Raw genomic sequence first — 16,040 nt, forward strand, 5'->3', positions numbered from 1 at the left:
AAAAATCATCAGATCCTAGTACAAGAGCCTGTACTCAACACAACTGGAGAATCTGGAGGAAATGGACAATTTCCTTGACAGATACCAAATACCAATTAAATCAGCACCAACTAGACCATCTAAACAGTCCCATAATGCCTAAAGAAATAGAAGGAGTCATAGAAAGTCCTCCAACCAAAAAAAGCACAGGACCAGATGGTTTCAGTGCAGAATTCTATCAGACCTTCAAAGAAGAGTTAACACCAATACTCTTCAAACTATTCCACAAAATAGAAACAGAAGGAACACTACCCAATTCCTTCTATGACGCCACAATTACACTGATACCAAAGCCACACAAATATCCAACAAAGAAAGAGAACTTCAGATCAATTTCCCTTATGAATATCGATGCAAAAATACTCAATAAAATTCTTGCCAACCGAATCCAAGAACACATCAAAACGATCATCCACCATGATCAAGTAGGCTTTATCCCGGGAATGCAGGGTTGGTTCAATATACGGAAATCCATCAATGCAATCCACTACATAAACAAACTCAAAGAAAAAAAACCACATGGTCATTTCATTGGATGCTGAAAAAGCATTTGACAAAATTCAGCATCCTTTCATGCTTAAAGTCTTGGAGAGAACACGAATTCAAGGCCCATACCTAAACATAGTAAAAGCAATATACAGCAAACTGGTAGCCAGCATCAAACTAAATGGAGAGAAACTTGAAGCAATCCCACTGAAATCAGGGACCAGACAAGGCTGCCCCCTTTCTCCTTATCTTTTCAATATTGTACTTGAGGTACTAGCTTGGGCAATTCGACAACCTAAGGAGGTCAAAGGGATGCAAATTGCAAAGGAAGAAGTCAAACTATCATTATTTGCAGACGACATGATAGTCTACCTAAGTGACCCAAAAAACTCCACTAGAGAGCTCCTACAGCTGATAAACAACTTCAGCAAAGTGGCAGGTTATAAAATCAACACAAGCAAATCAGTGGCCTTCCTATACTCAAAGGATAAGCAGGCTGAGAAAGAAATTAGGGAAATGACCCACTTCACAATAGCCACAAACAGTATAAAGTACCTTGGGGTGACTCTTACCAAACATGTGAAAGGTCTGTATGACAAGAACTTCAAGACTCTGAAGAAGGAAATGGAAGAAGACCTCAAAAAATGGGGAAAACCTCCCATGCTCTTGGATCGGTAGAATCAATATACGTAAAATGGCCATTTTGCCAAACGCAATATACATATTCAATGTAATACCCATCCAAATCCCAACTCAATTCTTCACAGAGTTAGAAAGAGCAATTATCAAATTCATCCGTAACAACAAAAAACCCAGGATAGCTAAAACTATTCTCAGCAACAAAAGAAAATCTGGGGGAATCAGTATCCCTGACCTCAAGCAATACTACAGAGCAATAGTGTTAAAAACAGCATGGTATTGGTACAGTGACAGGCAGGAGGATCAATGGAACAGGATTGAAGATCCAGAAATGAACCCACACACCTATGGCCACTTGATCCTCGACAAAGGGGCTGAAAACATCCAATGGAAAAAAGATAGCCTTTTCAACAAATGGTGCTGGTTCAACTGGAGGTCAGCATGCAGAAGAATGCGAATTGATCCATCCTTGTCTCCTTGTACTAAGCTCAAATCCAAATGGATCAAGGACCTCCACAGAAAGTCAGACACTCTGAAGCTAATAGAAAAGAAACTGGGGAAGACCCTTGAGAACATCGGTACAGGGAGAAAGTTTCTGAACAGAACACCAATAGCGTAGGCTCTAAGAGCAAGAATTGACAAATGGGACCTCATAAAATTACAAAGTTTCTGTAAGGCAAAGGACACCATCAAGAGGACAAATCGGCAACCAACAAATTGGGAAAGATCTTCACCAATCCTATATCAGATAGAGGGCTAATATCCAATATATATAAAGAACTCAAGAAGTTAGACTCCAGAAAACCAAACAACCCTATTAAAAAATGGGGTACAGAGTTAAAGAAAGAATTCTCACCTGAAGAACTTCAGATGGCAGAGAAGCATCTTAAAAAATGCTCAACTTCATTAGTCATTAGGGAAATGCAAATCAAAACAACCCTGAGATTTCATCTTACACCAGTCAGAATGGCCAAGATTAAAAATTCAGGAGACAGCAGGTATTGGAGAGGGTGTGGAGGAAGAGGAACACTCCTCCATTGCTAGTGGGGTTGCAAATTGGTACAACCACTCTGGAAAGCAGTCTGGCGGTTCCTCTGAAAACTGGGCACCTCACTTCCAGAAGATCCTGCTATACCACTCCTGGGCATATACCCAGAGGATTCCCCACTATGTAATAAGGATACATGCTCTACTATGTTCATAGCAGCCCTATTTATAATTGCCAGATGCTGGAAAGAACCCAGGTATCCCTCAACAGAAGAGTGGATGCAAAACATGTGGTATATCTACACAATGGAGTACTATTCAGCCATTAGAAACAATGAATTCATGAAATTCTTAGGCAAATGGATGGAGCTAGAGAACATCATACTAAGTGAGGTAACCCAGACTCAAAAGGTGAATCATGGTATGTACTCACTAATAAGTGGATATTAACCTAGAAAACTGGAATACCCAAAACATAATCCACACATCAAATGAGGTACAAGAAGAAAGGAGGAATGGCCCCTGGTTTTGGAAAGACTCAGTGAAGCATTATTCGGCAAAACCAGAACGGGGAAGTGGGAAGTGGTGGGTGGGAGGACAGGGGAAGAGAAGGGGTTTAAGGGACTTTCGGGGAGTGGGGGGTCTAGAAAAGGGGAAATCATTTGAAATGTAAATAAATTATATCGAATAAAAAAAAAGAAAGAGGTAAAAAAAATAATGATGTAATTTTAGAGTGTTTTGTATTTCTGTCTTTACAATAAGACAATAATTTTGAATTCTATAGTTCTATAGTATATTTGAAATCAAGTAATGTGATTATAGATTTGTCATTTCTGCCCAATAGTTATCTGGCTATCCTAGATTTTTTTGGGAATGCATTTAAATTTTGTGTTGTTTCTTCTATTTGTGTCCCAATTTAGGATTTGTTTATTGCATTCTACTGCAGTTTTGATAGGAATTATGTTGAATGTGGTGTTTTATGTTTATTCTTCAATTAATTTTAGTTCAGTTTTTAAGATGATTTTTATTTCTAAGCTAAATTTATTCCTAGTTATTCCAGTTCTTTCTATTGTAAATTAGTTTGTTTTCTTTAAGATTATTTAAATGTATAGAAAATTCACCGAGTTTATGCATTAGCTATGTATACTGTAGCTTTATGAAATGAATTGTTTAATTATAATGATTTTTGCCTAAGAAATCATTTACTATATACCCTATTCATTTGTTAAAAATTTTACACTTATTTATTTGTATGTGTGTGTTTTTGTGTGTGTGTATGTGTGAACACCATGGCAGATATGTGGAAGGCAGGAGACAACTTGTAGGAGATGTTTCTTTCCCTCCATCATTGTGGGTCACAATTATTGAACTCAGAACCATGGCATTGGCCATTTTTATTTTATTGACAGAGAGATCTTATTAATATAATTTGAAAGCTTTCTACTTATTTTCATGTGTAACTTCTCTCCTTGGACTTTCATTGCTTTGTTAAACAGAAGTACAAAGCTGTCCTGATGTTTTCTCATTATTTTTTAGACCTTTCCATCCTTTCTTCCACTTTTACTATCTTCCTTTATGACTGAATGCTTCTTTCTATTGCTATTCCCTGAATATTTTTAAAGCATTTTTTGAGTCTACTATAAAAATTTCACTGTCTTTATATGAGGCTTATATTAGATACTTTATAGTTAGAGTAGACTAATTTTACTTGATTAAACTTAACTGTCTTTGAATAAAACTAATTTAACTTTATCTCCACACATATCTCAATAAATTATTGTGGTTATTATCATACTTAGCAATTTGATTTTTCAACTTTCTTTATAAATATGTAAGTGATATTCATATTAATATCACAGTATCAAATTATTTTATATTTGACTATATACTTACAATAATTTAAATATTATTTATGGTAAGTGTATGTACAGGTGTGCATGCCACTGTTCAAATGTGGAGATTAAAGGACAACTTGTGAGTGTCAGTTATCTTCTTTTACCATATGGAATAATGAATTCATTCACCAGGGTTGGTTGAAAGCACCTGTGCCTTCTGACCTTCAAATACTTATGGAAATAATGGAACTGTATACTTCTATTTGTTTCATGTCAGCATCTGGTGTTCTTTTTAATTTGAACCCTACTTGTACGTAAGATTTAGTGTCAATGAAATCTTTCAGCTTTGGTTTTGGAAAAATGTATATTGCTCATTCATTTCTCAACTATAATTTTGGTAGATACTGTATTCTTTTTTTTTTTTTTATTATTCGATATAATTTATTTACATTTCAAATGATTTCCCCTTTTCTAGCCCCCCCACTCCCCGAAAGTCCCGCAAGCCCCCTTCTCTTCCCCTGTCCTCCCACCCACCCCTTCCCACTTCCCCGTTCTGGTTTTGCTGAATACTGTTTCACTGAGTCTTTCCAGAACCAGGGGCCACTCCTCCTTTCTTCTTGTACCTCATTTGATGTGTGGATTATGTTTTGGGTATTCCAGTTTTCTAGGTTAATATCCACTTATTAGTGAGTGCATACCATGATTCACCTTTTGAGTCTGGGTTACCTCACTTAGTATGATATTCTCTAGCTCCATCCATTTGCCTAAGAATTTCATGAATTCATTGTTTCTAATGGCTGAATAGTACTCCATTGTGTAGATATACCACATTTTTTGCATCCACTCTTCTGTTGAGGGATACCTGGGTTCTTTCCAGCATCTGGCAATTACAAATAGGGCTGCTATGAACATAGTAGAACATGTATCCTTATTACATGGTGGGGAGTCTTCTGGGTATATGCCCAGGAGTGGTATAGCCGGATCTTCTGGAAGTAAGGTGCCCAGTTTTCGGAGGAACCGCCGACAGATTTCCAGAGTGGTTGTACCAATTTGCAACCCCACCAGCAGTGGAGGAGTGTTCCTCTTTCTCCACACCCTCTCCAACACCTGCTGTCTCCTGAATTTTTAATCTTAGCCATTCTGACTGGTGTAAGATGAAATCTTAGGGTTGTTTTGATTTGCATTTCCCTAATGACTAATGAAGTTGAGCATTTTTTAAGATGCTTCTCCGCCATCCGAAGTTCTTCAGGTGAGAATTCTTTGTTTAACTCTGTACCCCATTTTTTAATAGGGTTGTTTGGTTTTCTGGAGTCTAACTTCTTGAGTTCTTTATATATATTGGATATTAGCCCTCTATCTGATGTAGGATTGGTGAAGATCTTTTCCCAATTTGTTGGTTGCCGATTTGTCCTCTTGATGGTGTCCTTTGCCTTACAGAAACTTTGTAATTTTATGAGGTCCCATTTGTCAATTCTTGCTCTTAGAGCATACGCTATTGGTGTTCTGTTCAGAAACTTTCTCCCTGTACCGATGTCCTCAAGGGTCTTCCCCAGTTTTTTTTCTATTAGCTTCAGAGTGTCTGGCTTTATGTGGAGGTCCTTGATCCATTTGGATTTGAGCTTAGTACAAGGAGACAAGGATGGATCAATTCGCATTCTTCTGCATGCTGACCTCCAGTTGAACCAGCACCATTTGTTGAAAAGGCTATCTTTTTTCCATTGGATGTTTTCAGCCTCTTTGTCGAGGATCAAGTGGCCATAGGTGTGTGGGTTCATTTCTGGATCTTCAATCCTGTTCCATTGATCCTCCTGCCTGTCACTGTACCAATACCATGCAGTTTTTAACACTATTGCTCTGTAGTATTGCTTGAGGTCAGGGATACTGATTCCCCCAGATTTCCTTTTGTTGCTGAGAATAGTTTTAGCTATCCTGGGTTTTTTGTTGTTCCAGATGAATTTGATAATTGCTCTTTCTAACTCTGTGAAGAATTGAGTTGGGATTTTGATGGGTATTGCATTGAATCTGTATAGTGCTTTAGGCAAAATGGCCATTTTAACTATATTGATTCTGCCGATCCATGAGCATGGGAGGTTTTCCCATTTTTTGAGGTCTTCTTCCATTTCCTTCTTCAGAGTCTTGAAGTTCTTGTCATACAGATCTTTCACATGTTTGGTAAGAGTCACCCCAAGATACTTTATACTGTTTGTGGCTATTGTGAAGGGGGTCATTTCCCTAATTTCTTTCTCAGCCTGCTTATCCTTTGAGTATAGGAAGGCCACTGATTTGCTTGAGTTGACTTTATAACCTGCCACTTTGCTGAAGTTGTTTATCAGCTGTAGGAGCTCTCTAGTGGAGTTCTTTGGGTCACTTAGGTAGACGATCATGTCGTCTGCAAATAATGATAGTTTGACTTCTTCCTTTCCAATTTGTATCCCTTTGACCTCCTTATGTTGTCGAATTGCCCGAGCTAGTACCTCAAGTACAATATTGAAAAGATAAGGAGAAAGGGGGCAGCCTTGTCTGGTCCCTGATTTCAATGGGATTGCTTCAAGTTTCTCTCCATTTAGTTTGATGCTGGCTACCGGTTTGCTGTATATTGCTTTTACTATGTTTAGGTATGGGCCTTGAATTCCTGTTCTCTCCAAGACTTTAAGCATGAAGGGATGCTGAATTTTGTCAAATGCTTTTTCAGCATCCAATGAAATGACCATGTGGTTTTGTTCTTTGAGTTTGTTTATGTAGTGGATTGTATTGATGGATTTCCGTATATTGAACCAACCCTGCATTCCTGGGATAAAGCCTACTTGATCATGGTGGATGATCGTTTTGATGTGTTCTTGGATTCGGTTGGCAAGAATTTTATTGAGTATTTTTGCATCGATGTTCATAAGGGAAATTGGTCTGAAGTTCTCTTTCTTTGTTGGATCTTTGTGTGGCTTTGGTATCAGCGTAATTGTGGCTTCGTAGAAGGAATTGGGTAGTGTTCCTTCTGTTTCTATTTTGTGGAATAGTTTGAAGAGTATTGGTGTTAACTCTTCTTTGAAGGTCTGGTAGAATTCTGCACTGAAGCCATCTGGTCCTGTGCTTTTTTTGGTTGGAAGACTTTCTATGACTCCTTCTATTTCTTTAGGCATTATGGGACTGTTTAGATGGTCTAGTTGGTCCTGATTTAATTTTGGTATTTGGTATCTGTCAAGGAAATTGTCCATTTCCTCCAGATTCTCCAGTTGTGTTGAGTATAGGCTCTTGTAGTAGGATCTGATGATTTTTTGGATTTCCTCAGTTTCCGTTGTTATATCTCCCTTTTCATTTCTAAGTTTGTTAATTTGGATACTTTCTCTGTGCCCTTTGGTCATTCTGGCTAAGGGTTTATCTATCTTGTTGATTTTCTCAAAGAACCAGCTCCTGGTATTGTTGATTTTTTGTATGGTTCTCTTTGTTTCTACTTGATTGATTTCGGCCCTGAGTTTGATGATTTCCTGCCTTCTACTCCTCCTGGGCGAAATAGCTTCTTTTTGTTCCAGGGCTTTCAGGTGTGTCATTAAGCTGGTAATGTATGCTCTCTCCATTTTCTTTTTGGAGGCACTCAGGGCTATGAGTTTTCCTCTTAGCACTGCTTTCATTGTGTCCCATAGATTTGGGTATGTTGTGTTTTCATTTTCATTGTGTTCTAAAAAGTCTTTAATTTCTTTCTTTATTTCTTCCTTGACCAAGGTATCATTGAGTAGAGTATTGTTCAGTTTCCACGTGTATGTGGGCTTTCTGTTGTTTCTGTTGCTATTGAAGACCACTTTTACTCCATAGTGATCAGATAGGAGGCATGGGATTAGTTCGATCTTCTTATATTTGTTGAGGTCTGTCTTGTGACCAATTATATGGTCGATTTTGGAGAAGGTACCATGAGGTGCTGAGAAAAAGGTATATTCTTTTGTTTTAGGATAGAATGTTCTATATATATCTGTTAAATCTAATTGGTCCAAAGCTTCAATTAGTTTCATTGTGTCCCTGTTTAGTTTCTGTTTTCCTGATCGGTCCATTGAGGAAAGTGCAGTGTTGAAGTCACCCACAATTATTGTGTTAGGTGCAATGTGTGCTTTTAGTTTTAATAAAGTTTCTTTTACAAAAGAGGGTGCCCTTACATTTGGGGCATAGATGTTCAGGATTGTCAGTTCTTCTTTTTGTATTTTTCCTTTGACCAGCAAGAAGTGTCCCTCAGGGTCTCTTTTGATGACTTTGGGTTGAAAGTCAATTTTATCTGATATTAAAATGGCTACTCCAGCTTGTTTCCTGAGACCATTTGCTTGTAAAATTGTCTTCCAGCCTTTTACTCTAAGGTAGTGTTTGTCTTTGACCCTGAGGTGTGTTTCCTGTAAGCAGCAAAATGTAGGGTCCTGTTTACGTATCCATTCAGTTAGTCTGTGTCTTTTTATTGGGGCATTGAGTCCATTGATGTTAAGAGATATTAAGGAATAGTGATTGTTACTTCCTATCATTTTTGACGTTATTTTTTAAATTTGAATGCTTAACTTCTTTTGGGTTGATACTGTATTCTTGACAGTTTTTCCCCTTCTGTACTTTGAACTTGTCACTCTATTCTGGTCTAACCAGTTTCTGCTGAAAAGTCTGCTGCTAACACTACTGAAACTCCCTTGTATGTAGCAGTCTTTTCTCTCATTCTTGCAGTTGTTAGATCTGTTCATTTAATCATGTATCAAAAATATTGGGAAAAGTTATATTTATACTGAATATGTACAGACGTCTATATTTTTTAACCATTGCTCCCTTAACAATGCAGTATAACAGCTACCAGCATAATTGCTTCTGTTATATCAGCTATTAAAAGTAATCTAGAAAAGATTTGACATATTTTTTTGTCCCCATCAAGCTTGCTTGCAGGAGTTGTGGCCTCTATTTGATAAGTCTCTGAAAGTACATTCCATGTGCTCAATTTCTTTAATGCTGTTAATGGCGTTTTAAACTTTGCAATGCTTTCTTTTATAATGAATCTGTTAGATGTGTTAAAATTTATACAAGTACAGAACAATAGTAGACTGTAAAGTAGAGATGGGAAGGTGAAGTAAATTTTATGCATTCATTAGTTATCAATTCTATAGCTGCTGTGTGCAAAGTAAATGACAAATGCATATTTACTGAAGACATTTATATTTTAGAATGATGTAGGTTCCATATGAAGTTGATTGGACTTCTACCTTCTATTTTAGTGAGCGTCATTATTGACATTGAGGGGTTTCTTGGGAGAAATGAATCTATTGCTCAAATTTGAGGAAAAATAGATTTACTTTATTAGGAAAAGTATAAAACACATTTTCTCAGGAGCAATCTAGTGGCAAAAGTATTGTGACAGTTTTAAAAGGCCCAATTCAAGTATGGATTTATAGCATGGAAGCTTGACTAGCTGGGTTAATCTAAAGCACTGTTTGTGATGTTCTGAGTCAGATGATGTTGGAGAGGGTTTATTGTGAACCACAACTAGAAAATCCATGGTATAGCATTGAATGGATGATTCAGAGTTGATTTTACCTAACTCACATTCAGGCCAATTGTGATAGATAAACCTCCATTGTCAGTTGGATAGGTTAATAATTACCACAGAAACACATCATTGGGAATTCCTATGAAATCATTTCTAGAAAGATTTAACAGAAGAAGGAAGATTCACTGTATATTAGTAGTAGCATGTGCCTGGCTATCTCATGTTCCTGTGTATGATTTCCCAGTCATGGTGGTAGATTGTATTTTTCAGATAAATTGAAAATAGATCCTTCTTCCTTAAGTTACTTTTTGTTATGTATTTTTTACATCAAGAAAAAATAATTAATAAATGAATCTTCTGGAGGGGCAATGGTTTCCTCTTTAATTGTGTTAATTAATGATTATGAAAATAAACTATAATTTATAGTGTTTTAATGAAAGTCAATTGATCTATTTTCCCTTCCTGGAGTACCCTGTTTGCCTAATAAGCAATTGATGCTCAGATGGATAAGAACTAGTTATGCTACCTTGTCATCCTTTTGGGAATTTCTGAACAGACTGATTGTTGATCAATTTCTCTTTCATTAAATATTCACTTTGCAGCCTTAAATATTATTTTTAAACAATTCATAGAAATCTAGAAACTTTTCAATATAAAAGCATTCTGGACTGTGAACATGGCATTAAAGTCTGTATGAAATATATTCACAAAAACTGTGTCCAATTACCTCAGATTGAGAGAAAGGATTGATGATTGACAAAACAATACGTGTGTGTGTGTGTGTGTGTGTGTGTGTTATTTTATTTGTTTATATTTCAAATGTTATTCTCCTTCCTGATTTCCCTTCTGAAAGCCCTGTATCCCATCCCCCCTCCACCTATCTCTATGAGGGTGCTCCCCCTACCCACTCCCACCTCACCATCCTAGTATCCCCCTATGCTGGGGCAACGAGCTTACATAGGACCAAGGGTCTACCCTCCCATTGATGCCAGATAAGACAATCCTTTGCTTTTTCTGATGCTGGAGCCATGGGGTCCCTACATGTGCATTCTTTGGTTAGTGGTTTAGTCCTTGGGAGCTCTGGGGGTGTCAGCGTAGTTGATATTGTTGTTCTTCCTATGGGGTTGTAATCCCCTTCAGCCTCTTCAGTCCTTCCTCTAAATCTTCCCTTGGGGTCCCCGTGCTCAGTCTAATGGTTGGCTGAAAGCATCCACATCTGTATTGGACAGGCACTGGCAGAGCCTGTAGGGGGACCACTATACCAGGCTTCTGTCAGCAAGTGCTTCTTGGCAACAGCCATAGGGTTTTCTGGCAGCAGATGGGGTGGATCCCTATGTGGGGCAATTTTTGGATGGCCTTTCCCGTGATCTACTCACTTCCTGTCTTTTCTTTAGACTGAAGCAATTCTGGATTAAAATTTTTAAGATGGGTGGGCAGCCTCATCCCTCAAAAAGGGGCTGCACCTATCCACTGGATATCATCTCTACAGGTTCTATCTCTCCTGTGTTCGGTTTTTGGCTAAGGTCATCCCAGTTGGGTCCCAGGAACTTCTTACTTACCTATCATTTCAGACTTTCTAGTGGCTAGCCCCAGTTCCCCATCCTTCACTGCTATATACCTTCAGGTTCAATTACCTGACCCTCTGAAATTCTATCTCCTCCCACACCTGATCCTGCTCCACTCTATTCTCCCCTCTTACCCTCATAGATACCTCCCTCCCTCTACTTCCCATAATTATTTTGTTTTATAAGTAGGATTGATTATGTCTTGGGTATTCCAAGTTTCTAGGCTAATATGCACTTATCGGTGAGTGCATACCATGATTGATCTTTTGAGACTGGGTTGCCTCACTTAGTATGATGTTCTCCAGCTCCATCCATTTGTCTAACAATTTTATGAATTCATTGTTTCTAATGGCTGAATAGTACTCCATTGTGTAAATATACCACATTTTTGTATCCATTCCTCCGTTGAGGGACACCTGGATTCTTTCCAGCTTTGGCTATTACAAATAGGGCTACTATGAACCTAGTGGAGCATGTGTCCTTATTGCATGCTGGGGAATCAGGGTTAGGGTTAGGGTTAGGTCTGGGTATATGCCCAGGAGTGGTATAGCAGGGTCCTCTGGAAGTGTCATGTTCAGTTTTCTGAGGAACCACATAATCCACATATTAAATGATGTCCAAGAAGAATGACGAGTAGCCCCTGGTTCTGGAAAGACTCAGTGCAGCAGTATAGGGGAATACCAGAACAGGGAAGTGGGAAGGGGTAGATGGGGGAATAGGGGGAGGGAAGAGGGCTTATGGGACTTTCGGGGAGTGGGGAGCCAGAAAAGGGGAAATCATTTGAAATTTAAATAAAATACTGAATAAATAAAAATAAATAAATAAAAAAATAAGTAAGATTGAAGTATCCACACTTTTGTCTTCCTTCTTCTTGAGCTTCATATCATCTGTGAGTTGTATCATGGGTATTCTGAACTTTTGGGCTAATATCCACTTATCAGTGAGTATATACCATGTGTGTTCTTTTGTGACTTTGTTATTTCACTTAGGATAATATTTTCTAGTTCCATCCATTTGCCTGAAAATTACATGAAGTCATTGTTTTTAATAGCTGAGTAGTACTCCATTGTATAAATATACCACATTTTCTGTATCCATTCCTCAGTTGTGGGACATCCCAATTGAGGATCCTTCTAGATCAAATTGACTTGTGGGTATATCTAAGTGGGGTTGTCTTAATTTTTGACATATGAGGCCTAATCTACTGTTGGTGGCACTATCATCTAGGCAGATGGTTCTTAGCTGTATAAGAGTACAGTATAAGAGCATAAGTGAGTCACAAGGAAACATTCTTCCATGGTTTTTGCCTTGGGTTTGTTTATTGCTTTGCTTTCCTCTAGTGATGGACTGTGGTTTGGAATCATAAAATGAAATAAACTCTTTCTTCCAAAAGTGTTTTTGGTTAGCAAATTTGGTAACTACAACAGAAAGGAAACTAGAACAATAACAAAACCAGTCAGGAGGACATAAAGAAGTGGGAAACCTATGATTTGATTCCAGCCTTTTACAACTCAGATGACCATAAGATGTGCACCAAAGAGATGCTTATAAAGGTCTTTTTTTTCTTAATATATGAATATGGAATGGTACTGGTCACTGAGCCATAAAATAAAAGATAATCCCCAACTGAACTTGTGCTTATGCTCTCCTCAAGATGATTAAATCATACTTAAGCAAAATCTAATCAAGATAGAGTGTCAATGGCCTTTCTATATCAGTCATCAACCAAGAAAATGCATGGCAGTTTTGCTTGAAGACAAATCTGATGGGGGCATTTCTCCAAATAATGTCTTCCCAAATGTTTCTAGCTTGTGCTAAGTTGACATCAAACTAGCCAGCATAGTACCTAAGGGATGGCATAGCACTTCACCCCATGTTACATGTCTTCAGATCTGTATCATGGACTAATGAGATCAGAAATGGACACAGGTGGTAAAGAAGCAACATAAAGTATGTATGAAAAGTGATTGTAAAATACTTAGTTGTCTTTTTAGGGAGTATGTTTAATGAAATTGTTCAAGAGAATTTAATAAACATAGTGAAAACCTTGCATGATGAGGGAACCATGATATAGGGCAAGGGGGGCATTTGAAGTTTATCTTACAGGTTATCTTGAGTTCAGTCTGTTTATGTAATTATGTTTTTATCTCACGCTTTTCTTCAAAACCTCTAATTATAAAGTATTAACGCTAAGTGAATACTGCAGTAATTATCTGAAAGCAAAACAAAACAGAGATTAAAACTCAGGGAAATGTTTCCTTAACAGCATAATGTATCCTGTGGCTAAAAATGTGATCTATTTTCTTTATTATAGTTAATATTTTTCAAACTGCTCACTATATTTTGGAGGATTAAAATAAACTTTTATCTTGGTCCATACTTATTTTTGGGATGTATCCAATAAGAGTGTTTTCTACTTCCCACTGCAAGAAAAAGCATCCTTAAAAAAGTTCTATGACTTATTCTTTAATACATGAATTTTATCTCTGATGATTGTTTTTCCTTTGACTTACTATTACTGGATTCTTTGAGGAAACAGGTTGTGGAGAAATTTTATTCTTAAGTGTATTAAAAAACTAACAAAATACATCCATTTCGTTTTTTTTATACAAAAATGGAATCAAAAGCATCGGTTTTCTCTGGTTGCAGCTAATTGTTAATATTTTGAGTTAGCAGTCAGTTTGGGCACTTCTGTAAGGAAGGAATAGTAAAAAGAGAAAAAAATTCTATTTCAGATTCTGGTGTTTGACTTCCCTGTCACAAGTCTTGTAGCTGGAAGTGTAAACACGTAGGGAGCACTGTTTCTCAAGGTCCCTGTGAACCATGTAATCCATAATTAATTGATATAGAATTACAGAATGTGTGGTTTTCTCTCCTTTCAGTAGTCTACTATGTACAGATTTTTTTCCTGCCTTGAAGTTGGCTTCAAGAAACTGTGGGAATCTAAAATGAAGTATGAAGTCAGTTAAAAAAATACTAAGGTATTTAAATCATTAAAGTCAGCCAAGAAAAGACCTTGAGACAGAATTTAGGTCTGCCATGATTATGTAGATCTCGCTGATGCAAAAGATAAGTCAGAATGTCAAAATTGATTATTATTATTTACAAAATGTTACATAATTCAGAGAAGATGGAGTCTCAGGAGGAGCAGAAGTCATTCTAGACACCTGTCAAGGGAGGCAATAGGGCACATTTTACAAGTGTAGAAAGAAAGGGGCATGCTTTCTAGATGTTGTAAACTGTAGTCTCCATTGCTTAGGTAAAGCTTCCTGGGACAGTATCTTAGTTTGGAAATATATGGCAGAAGTTAGAGACATATCATAGACATATTTGAATCCTGGGTTAAGACATACTAGAATTAGAGCGACTATGGAGAACTCCATATATAATTTACATGGTGCCATTGTTGTCTGTCAGTTGTTATTTATTTCATACATTAAACAAATAGTACATGGCTCTTAATATTTGATAGACATAATGTCAAGTGTTGAGTATACAAGATTGTATAAGAGAAAGAAAGGGATAAGGGGAATTTGGTGGATGATGTAATTAACTGATATGAAAAATAAGGGCTACTATTGGATTATAGAAATAGAAAATTTCAACAATAAATTGTTTCAGATTTTCATTTAATAAATATTATTGTTTGCCTTATACAGGTGAAGCATTATGTTAAGTGTTAAATGAGCATACATGTAGGTGAATTCAAGAAAAAATAAAATATTTCTATGTTGTGATATAACAGACATTTTAATTAAATGCCAGGACATATTTGCTGAACATTCAGAATAAGCATACAACTCTAATAATATAAAAATGTTTTTAAATAAAACATTTTCCACTTAAGTTTACGATTCCATAACTTAATGACAAGAAACTAGCTATAAAATGAAGATATAAGGAAGTGAGGATTGTACAGAACTTTATGTTTATGACTGATATGTATCTCAACCATCATCAGATAGCATACAATTTCTTTACAGGACCATAAAATGCCTGAGACCTTGAAAACGGGTGGTTGTAGAAGGGGTGTGGCAGGGAGAAGGCTTAAGACAAGGTACTTAAGACATGATCCCTTGAGAAATAAAACTGTTGAGTAAGTTTTAACCACTAGCTTTGACCTCTAGTGTTTTGGCAGAAAAGTGATAAACAATACTCAGATAGCAGAATAATGTACTAAACTCATAATAGAGAGGTCTTTCCTTTTTATAAATGTATTTTATCTCTGGGAGAACACTTGTCAGGATCCTTTATATAGTAACTAGACACATGAAACATTCACCTATACACGTGCACAGCTATGCCTTCACAGGCACATTCAATGTTCATTCATTGGTAAACAGCATTATACTTCATAGTCTTTGCAAGGACTTTCTTTATCTAAAGAAGGGTCTATTATGAGTTCTATGTTATGTTTTTTACAAATATTTATTTATTTTATGTAAGTACACTGTAGCAGTCTTCAGACACTTTTTCTTCTCTCTCTCTGGACCTGCTCTCTCCAGCTCCACTCTCTCCAGTCCTGCTCACTCTGGTCCCTCTTTCTCCCAGCCAAAAGACTTAATTAATTAATTAATTAATTTATTATATGTGTGTATACTGGAGCTGTCTTCAGAGACCCCAGAAGAGGGCATCAGATGTCATTATGGATGTTTGTGAGCCACCATGTGCTTGCTGGGATTTGAACTCAGGACCTTTGGAAGCACAGTCAGTGCTCTTAACCTCTGAACCATCTCTCCAACCTCTATGTTATGTTTTTATAGCTGGAAATACTTGGCATATATAGTAAGGATAATTATGAATGGCCTCTTGATTAATGTGAAACCAAAATGTATTTCGTATTATGTAATAATATACTTTAGGGCTAATGATTATCTGAAAGACAAGAACATTTTGCTGTGTGATTGAAAAGAAAGACAATTTACCTTTGAGGTAACCCAGTCTCAAAAGATCAATCATGGTATGCACTCACTAATAAGTGGATATTGGCCTGGA

This window comes from Apodemus sylvaticus, chromosome 18 (assembly GCF_947179515.1).
Source record: "Apodemus sylvaticus chromosome 18, mApoSyl1.1, whole genome shotgun sequence".
NCBI lineage: Eukaryota > Metazoa > Chordata > Mammalia > Rodentia > Muridae > Apodemus > Apodemus sylvaticus.